Raw genomic sequence first — 7,586 nt, forward strand, 5'->3', positions numbered from 1 at the left:
CTCTGAATGGATCTAGACCTTCTGGAAGGTAATTTGGATTTATTCCTGCAAAGGATATTAAATTCTACATTCTTTTTGATCAAGTGATGACAATAATAGGCATACAAAAGAGATATTTGATGAAAGAAAAGTTTCTATGTGTAGGACATATATATATATATGTGTAGCAATCCAGCCCATAGGTATTATGGAGAGACAAGGATTGTGAGTGAGCACATGGCCATCCTGTGCATGGCAATGGGCTATATTCCCAGCGTGGATGAAGTTAGGGTGCGAAACCTTGCTTCCTGCTATCTCACCCACCTGAGGATAATAACCCCACCTTCACCTTGTCATAATTTGCAATTATCCAATGGCAATACACTAGGTAACTCATCCATATGTATTGAGGCATCATGTAACTGATCAATATATATTGAGCTCATTTGTATATCAAAGAGAATAAAAGAAACAGGACACAGCCAGCTCGACCACTTGGAGGACTTCAACAGGTTTGCAAAGGAGCAACTTCTCCCCTTTCTCTCTCCTCTCTGTCTTTCTCCTTGAGGCCTGGCCCTTAGGTCAGGCCTTCCTGTCTCTCTCTCTCTTTTCCAATGCTAATACCTAGCATTATCTACCTCCTTTAGTTTCTAATCTCCTTTCCTTCTGAGCTAGCCTTATCCTCTGACCAGTGTAGTGTTAAATTGAGATCATTGGGTGGAATAGCCAGGATAGTAATGCCCAGTGGTCAGAGCAGGCTGTGGCTCCCAAATATCAATAATTGATTACTGACTCGGTTATTTACATCTCTAAAGCCGGCCGGGAGGTTTTATCATGTATATATAATTTTGCTTTTTTTACCTGGTTACTTATTAATACAATTTTAATAATCATTTTATGACATTTTGTGATTTATGATCTTTTCTCATGTGTTAAATTAAAATATATACTTATATATTGTGAAAGAACACATGTATCACATAAGAGAAAAACTCATAGAGGAAATAAAGTGAAGAATAATATGCTTCAGTATTCATTTAAATTGTCAGTTACTTCTATGATGATAGACAGCTACCTTTTTTTATCATCAGTGCCCTGAAATTGTCCTGGATTCTTACATTGCTTGATAATAAAGTCTTTCACAGTTGATCATTGTATTTTATTGCTGTTATTGTGTACAAAATTATATTGGTTCTGATCACATCATTTTATAGCACTTCATATAAGTTTTTCTATTATTTTGTGTGTGATCATTGTGTTTGTTATTTCTCAAGGCACAGTAGTATTCCATTACAATCATATATCACAACTCAATCAGTCATTCCTCAACTGATGGAATTCCCTTAGTTACCAGGTTTTTACCCCAACAACAACAACAACAACAACAATTTTAAAAAATGAATATGATTTTTGGGGGGTACAATTAAGTCCCTTTATCCCATTTTTTATCTCTTTGGTATTTGATGCTAGATCAAAGGGTATACAAACTTTGATGGACCTTGAGTCATAGTTCCAGATTTCTCTTCAAACTGGTTATGTCATTTCACAATTCCACTAACGGAGTATCAGTGTCCTAATTTTCTCACATTCCCTTAAACACTTATCATTTCCCATTTTTCTCATATTAGTCTATCTGATAGTTTTGATGTGGTAGCTAGGAGTTATTTTGATTTTAATTTCTCTAATTAATATTGATTCCAAACATTTGTATATTATTAATTTTAATTTCATCTGAAATTTTTCTATTTATATCCTCATATTATTTATCAATCGAGAAAAGTTTTGTATTCTTACAAATTTGACTCAGTTTTCTATGCATTTGAGCAATGAAGCCCTCATTGTCAATACTTGTTATATGTTTTATTTCCCTCAGTTTTCTATTTCCCCCTTAACCTTAGTTGCATTGGTTTTGTTTTTTTGCAAAAGCATTTCAAATTAGTATAGTAAAGTTTATCTGCTTTATATCTCATAATATCCTATATGTCTTATTTAGATATAAATTCTTTCTTCATCCATTGTGCTGAAAAGTAACTATTGCATGTTACATTTGTTTATGGCATCCTCTTTATTTCTAAACAATGCATCCATTTTGGTTTTACCTTAGAATATTCTGTGAAGTGTTAGTCTTAACATAGCTTATGCCATATTCTTTTCAAAGTTTCCAAGCAATTTTTGTGGAACATAAATAGCATAGTGTGCTCTTATGTGCCATATTTTGGAAATTTGGTGACAGGAAGAGTATTGTTTGGTAATTTAAAAAGATTGAATTAAGCTTTATTTTTTTTTTTACTTTTAAGACATATTTGTTGGATTTGTAAATGAAATGTAATTTTCATTAACAGCAACAAGCTAACATCTATCTATATACATGTTAATATAAAATTCATAGAAGAAATTACTCAAATTATTCTTAAAATAAAAAGCCAAAAATCTGAGAAAATCTGGCTTTACTCTAAGAGCTGTGGGTTACAAAAGTCAAGTTCTCAGACACCCTCAGTTTGATTTGAGACTGAATTCTTAGGTCCAACAAATTTTAAAAGCACAGGGAATGATTAAAGAGTGACTATGAATAATTAAAGTTGTTCTTAACAGAGATTCTGAAGAGGTTTTCTGAACAGGAGATATAAACAGGGTACTATCCATTATCCCTCTCCCATTCTTGGGTGACCTAAGTCATTAAATGGAAGGCCTAGAGTTCCAGTTTCCCATTTTATAACTTCCAAAATGTGTAAGGATAAGTCACTTATCATCATTGTAGAAGTCTTTAATCCTATCAGTATTATATCTTATTTAAATATCACAATTTGGACTAAAAAACAATAAAGAAGAATCCTTATAAATTATAAGAAGTCATTTAATTAAATTTCTTCTTACAATTTCTATCTTTGACAGTATTTTAAGGCTGAAATTCTCCTTGAAATGGGCAAGTTTATTTTTGTTCCACATTTATTAAAGTATCTTTATTTAGTACATTCTTATCGAAATAAGAAAATAATTCCATTTAGTTTGTCCCATAAAGTAGTTTAAGTATAGTCTATAAATCTGACCAAATGATCTCTCAAAAATTCATTGTCATTTTTTGAATTTTTGAAAAACTGAAAACTCAAATTGAAAATTCACTGTAAAAAATGATGCAATTTTTCATTCCTAAAGATAGCCCAATTAGAATACTTTATTTACAAAGTTATTTTAAAAAAAATAAGAACTATTTTGGAGGGTTTGGGGATTAATAAGTTTTGAATTCCTACCTAAATCCTTTTTTAAGTTAATTCTATATTTGTACATCAAAGTCACTTAAATGAATCATTTTATCTTATAAAAAGTTATAGTGAGTGATTTGGACAAGAAGGATGACTTTCAGCTTAGTCATGCTGAAATAAATGTCTATAATTATTTGCAAGAAATGCAGGTGCACAGCGATCTGTTAATGGTAGGTATGAACCACTTCAATGATGAAGCCCAGAAAAAAGGTTTGAGGGTACAGAATTAAGCAATGAAAAATTTTATGGATAACTAGCTCCACAAAAAATGAAAAAGTTTGAATTACTCAACACTTCACTGCTCTAGGAGAGAAAAAGTTTAGAATTAGTTCCTGGATTTCATTGCCCATACTTTCTGAAATCTTTTTGCTAAGATATCTGTTTGTGCTTTTCTCTCTCTATTTTTTGTCAGCTATTTGTGTGCAGAGGGTGTGAGCTCTGCAACAATACAATCTATGTTCTATTTATTGTTTCTGTTTCCCATATTTTGTACAATGCCCAAGATGTAGTATAAGTATAAAAAATATTTGTTCATTGGCAGGAATTGATGTGCTTAAACATCTTGTTTTTGAAAAAAAAAATAGTTTGAAGATGTGTACCAAAGTGATGGAAATTCAAACGATATTAGACACAAATGCTATTTCAATGGCATGGATAAAGAATACTATAATTCCTCGGTATTATGATAAGTCCTTAGGTATCCTAGAGGCCTCTCTTCCCTTATATATTCTGCTTTTGAGTACATGGCACAGGCACTCTGATATCTTAGCTCAGCATTTGAAGGGCAAAGAACCAAAATGGACAATTGGAGGCAACACCATTAAATACTCTTCAGGACAAATTTAAAATAATGCCTCAAATCAAATTTACAGTGAAATAGCCAACAAAAGGTGAGGGTGAGCTATATTCTAGTCCAAGGAAATTTAGGAGGTCAGCTGGAAAAGTCTGTGACTTGCAAGAAGTCTTTCTGGAGCCCACACAAACGGTAGAAGTAATAGTTGTCTCAGCAGCACCATCAGCAATTAGGAGCTCTTAGACCAGAGACAGTAAAAAGGTTGGAAAACTGCATAGAAAGAGATTAAAAGAAGAGCCTTTCTTGACAGTGGGTATAGCTGGATCAAATATATATTGCTCATATACACTTCTAGATCACAGTCTCAGGTTGTAGAAGAGGCCTGATCAGTTACAAATGAGCAGGGCTCCTGGTCACAGTTTCTTTTTTTTTTAACATTATTTTATTTGGCCATTTCCAAATATTATTCATTGGAAACAAAGATCATTTTCTTTTCTTCCCTCCTCCCCCTCTCACCACCTCTCCCATAGCCTACGGTATCACATGTGTTCTTGATTCAAATCCATTTCCATGTTGTTGGTATTTGCATTAGAGTGTGCATTTAGAGTCTCTCCTCAGTCATATCCCCTCCACCCCTCTAGTCAAGCAATTGCTTTTCCTCGGTGTTTTTACTCCCACAGTTTATCCTCTGCTTGTGGATAGTGTTTTTTAGATCCCTGCAGATTGTTCAGGGACACTGCATTGTTTTTTTACCTTCGATTGTACCACAGTGTATCAGTCTATGTGTACAATGTTCTCCTGGTTCTGCTCCTCTTGCTCTGCATCACTTCCTGGAGGTTGCTCCAGTCTTCATGGAATTCCTCCACTTTATTATTCCTTTTAGCACAACAGTATTCCATCACCAACATATACCACAATTTGTTCAGCCATTCCTCAATTGATGGGCATCCCCTTGTTTTCCAATTTTTGGCCACCACAAAGAGTGCAGCTATGAATATTCTTCTACAAGTCTTTTTCCTTATTATCTCTTTGGGGTACAAACCCAGCAGTGCTATAGCTGGATCAAAGGGCAGACAGTATTTTATCGCCCTTTGGGCATAGTTCCAAATTGCCCTCCAGAATGATTGGATCAATTCACAACTCCACCAGCAATGAATTAATGTCCCTACTTTGCCACATTGCCTCCAGCATTCATTACTTTCCTTTGCTATCATGTTAGCCAATCTGCTAGGTGTGAGGTGATACCTCAAAGTTGTTTTGATTTGCATCCCTCTGATTATAAGAGATGTAGAACACTTTTTCATGTGCTTATTAATAGTTTTGATTTCTTTGGCTGAGAACTGCCTGTTCATGTCCTTTGCCCATTTATCAGTTGGAGAATGGCTTGATTTTTTTGTACAATTGATTAAGCTCTTTGTAAATTTGAGTAATTAAACCTTTGTCAGAGGTTTTGATGAAGATTGTTTCCCAATTTGTTGCTTCCCTTCTGATTTTAGTTACATTGGTTTTATTTGTACAAAAACTTTTTAATTTGTTGTAGTCAAAATTTTTATTTTTTTATATTTTGTTTTTTTTTATTTTTTTATTTTATATTTTGTGACTCTTTCTAAGTATTTCTGCACCTGTTCCTGCCTTTTCTTCTTTCACTATGTCCTTCTACACCAATGTTTGCTTTTAAACAGTCCCCCTTGTTCCCACCCTTATTTTACTTCCCTTTCTACCCCCTCCCTTCTTATTCCCCCCCTTATTTTCCCTGTAGTCTTTCTAAAATTAACCCCCCGCCCCCTCCTTCTCTTGTACTGCTTCCCTCCACACCAGACTGTATGTTACCCTTTTACTCCCCTATAGGGCGCAAATCTATTTTCTGCCCCCAATGGATTGGATTGTTTTCCCCTCTTTGAGTCAATTTCAAAGCACGTAAAATTTGAGTATTTCCTGTCTCCGACCTCTTTACCCTTCCTGTGTATTGATATTCTCCCCCCTCCCACCATGAGCTTCTTTATGACATATAAATTTACCCCCCATTTTTCCTTTTCCCTTTTCTTTTAATATTAACCTATTTTAAACTCTAATTATATATATGTGTGTGTATACATATATATATATATATATGCATACTCATGTGTATGGATTTTTGCATGCATATATCTATATACCTATTTATGTCTTGTCCTTTCATCCTATACAGTTTGTCACTGTTCCCTCTAAGTGTACTTCTTTTTTGCTGCCCAGGTAATAACAACAGTTTTCAAGAGTTACCAATGACCTCTTTTCTTATAGGATACATATCATTTTAACTCATTAAGTCTCTTAAAAATTTTTTTGTTTTGTTTTTCTTTTTTCCCCTCTTTTTAAATTACCTTTTGATGATTCTCTTGAGTTCTGTGCTTGGACATCAAATTTTCTGTTCAGGTCTGGTCTTTTCTTTACGAATTCTTGGAATTCTTCTATTTTGTTGAATGATCATACTTTCCCCTGTAAGAATATAGTCAGTTTTGCTGGGTAGTTGATTCTTGGTTGTAGACCTAGTTCTCTTGCTTTCTGGAATATCATATCCCATACCTTTCTTTTTTTTTTCAGTGTGGATGCAGCCAGATCCTGAGTTATCCTCACTGTGGTTCCTTGGTATCTGAATGACTTCTTCTTGGCAGCTTGTAATATCTTTTCTTTGGTCTGATAGTTCTTGAATTTGGCTATAATATTCCTGGGTGTCGTCAGTTGGGGATTAAGTACAGGAGGTGATCTATGGATTCTATCAATCTCCACTTTTCCCTCTTGTTCTAGGATATCGAGGCAGTTTTCTTTAATAATTTCCTGTAATATAATGTCCAGGCTTTTTTCTTTAGTCATGGTCTTCTGGTAGGCCAATGATTCTTAAATTGTCTCTCCTTGAATGATTTTCTAAATCCTCTGTTTTGTGAATGAGATGCTTCATATTTTCCTCAATTTTTTCATTCTTTTGGTTTTGTTTTATAGTGTCCTGCTGCCTTATGAGGTCACTTGATTCTAGTTGTTGTATTCTGGTTCTTAAAGACTAAATTTCATCCTTAGTTTTTTGGTCGTCCTTTTCCTTTTGGTCTGATTTACTTTGGAGGTCATCTTTCATCTTCTTCACCTCATCTTTCATCTGCTTTGCTTCATCTTTCATCTCCTTTGCCTCATTTTCCAGCTGGTTGATTTTGGCTTTCAAGACACTATTTTCTTGTTTTATTTCAAGTGCCTCTGTTTCCAGATGACTTCTCTTAGTTTTTAAGTTCTTTTCCCAATTTCTTCAGCCTCTCTTAATTGTATTTTGAATTGCATTTTGAGTTCTTCCAAAGTCTGTATCCAATTCCCTGGGATTTCTGATTTTTCCTTTGCTGGTCCCTCCCCCTCTGTTTATATTTGCAATAAGATATTAATTTTTTTTCTTTTTCCGCATCATGTTTAGTACCTGAAGAACATGGATTCAGTATTAATGCTTTTGATTTAGAAGAATAAGTTTACAATGTCTATTACCACTAATACAACTGTATACCCCAAAACATTAAGCTTATGGAAACCTGCCATTGATT

Source organism: Monodelphis domestica, chromosome 6 (genome assembly GCF_027887165.1).
Source record: "Monodelphis domestica isolate mMonDom1 chromosome 6, mMonDom1.pri, whole genome shotgun sequence".
NCBI classification, from domain to species: domain Eukaryota; kingdom Metazoa; phylum Chordata; class Mammalia; order Didelphimorphia; family Didelphidae; genus Monodelphis; species Monodelphis domestica.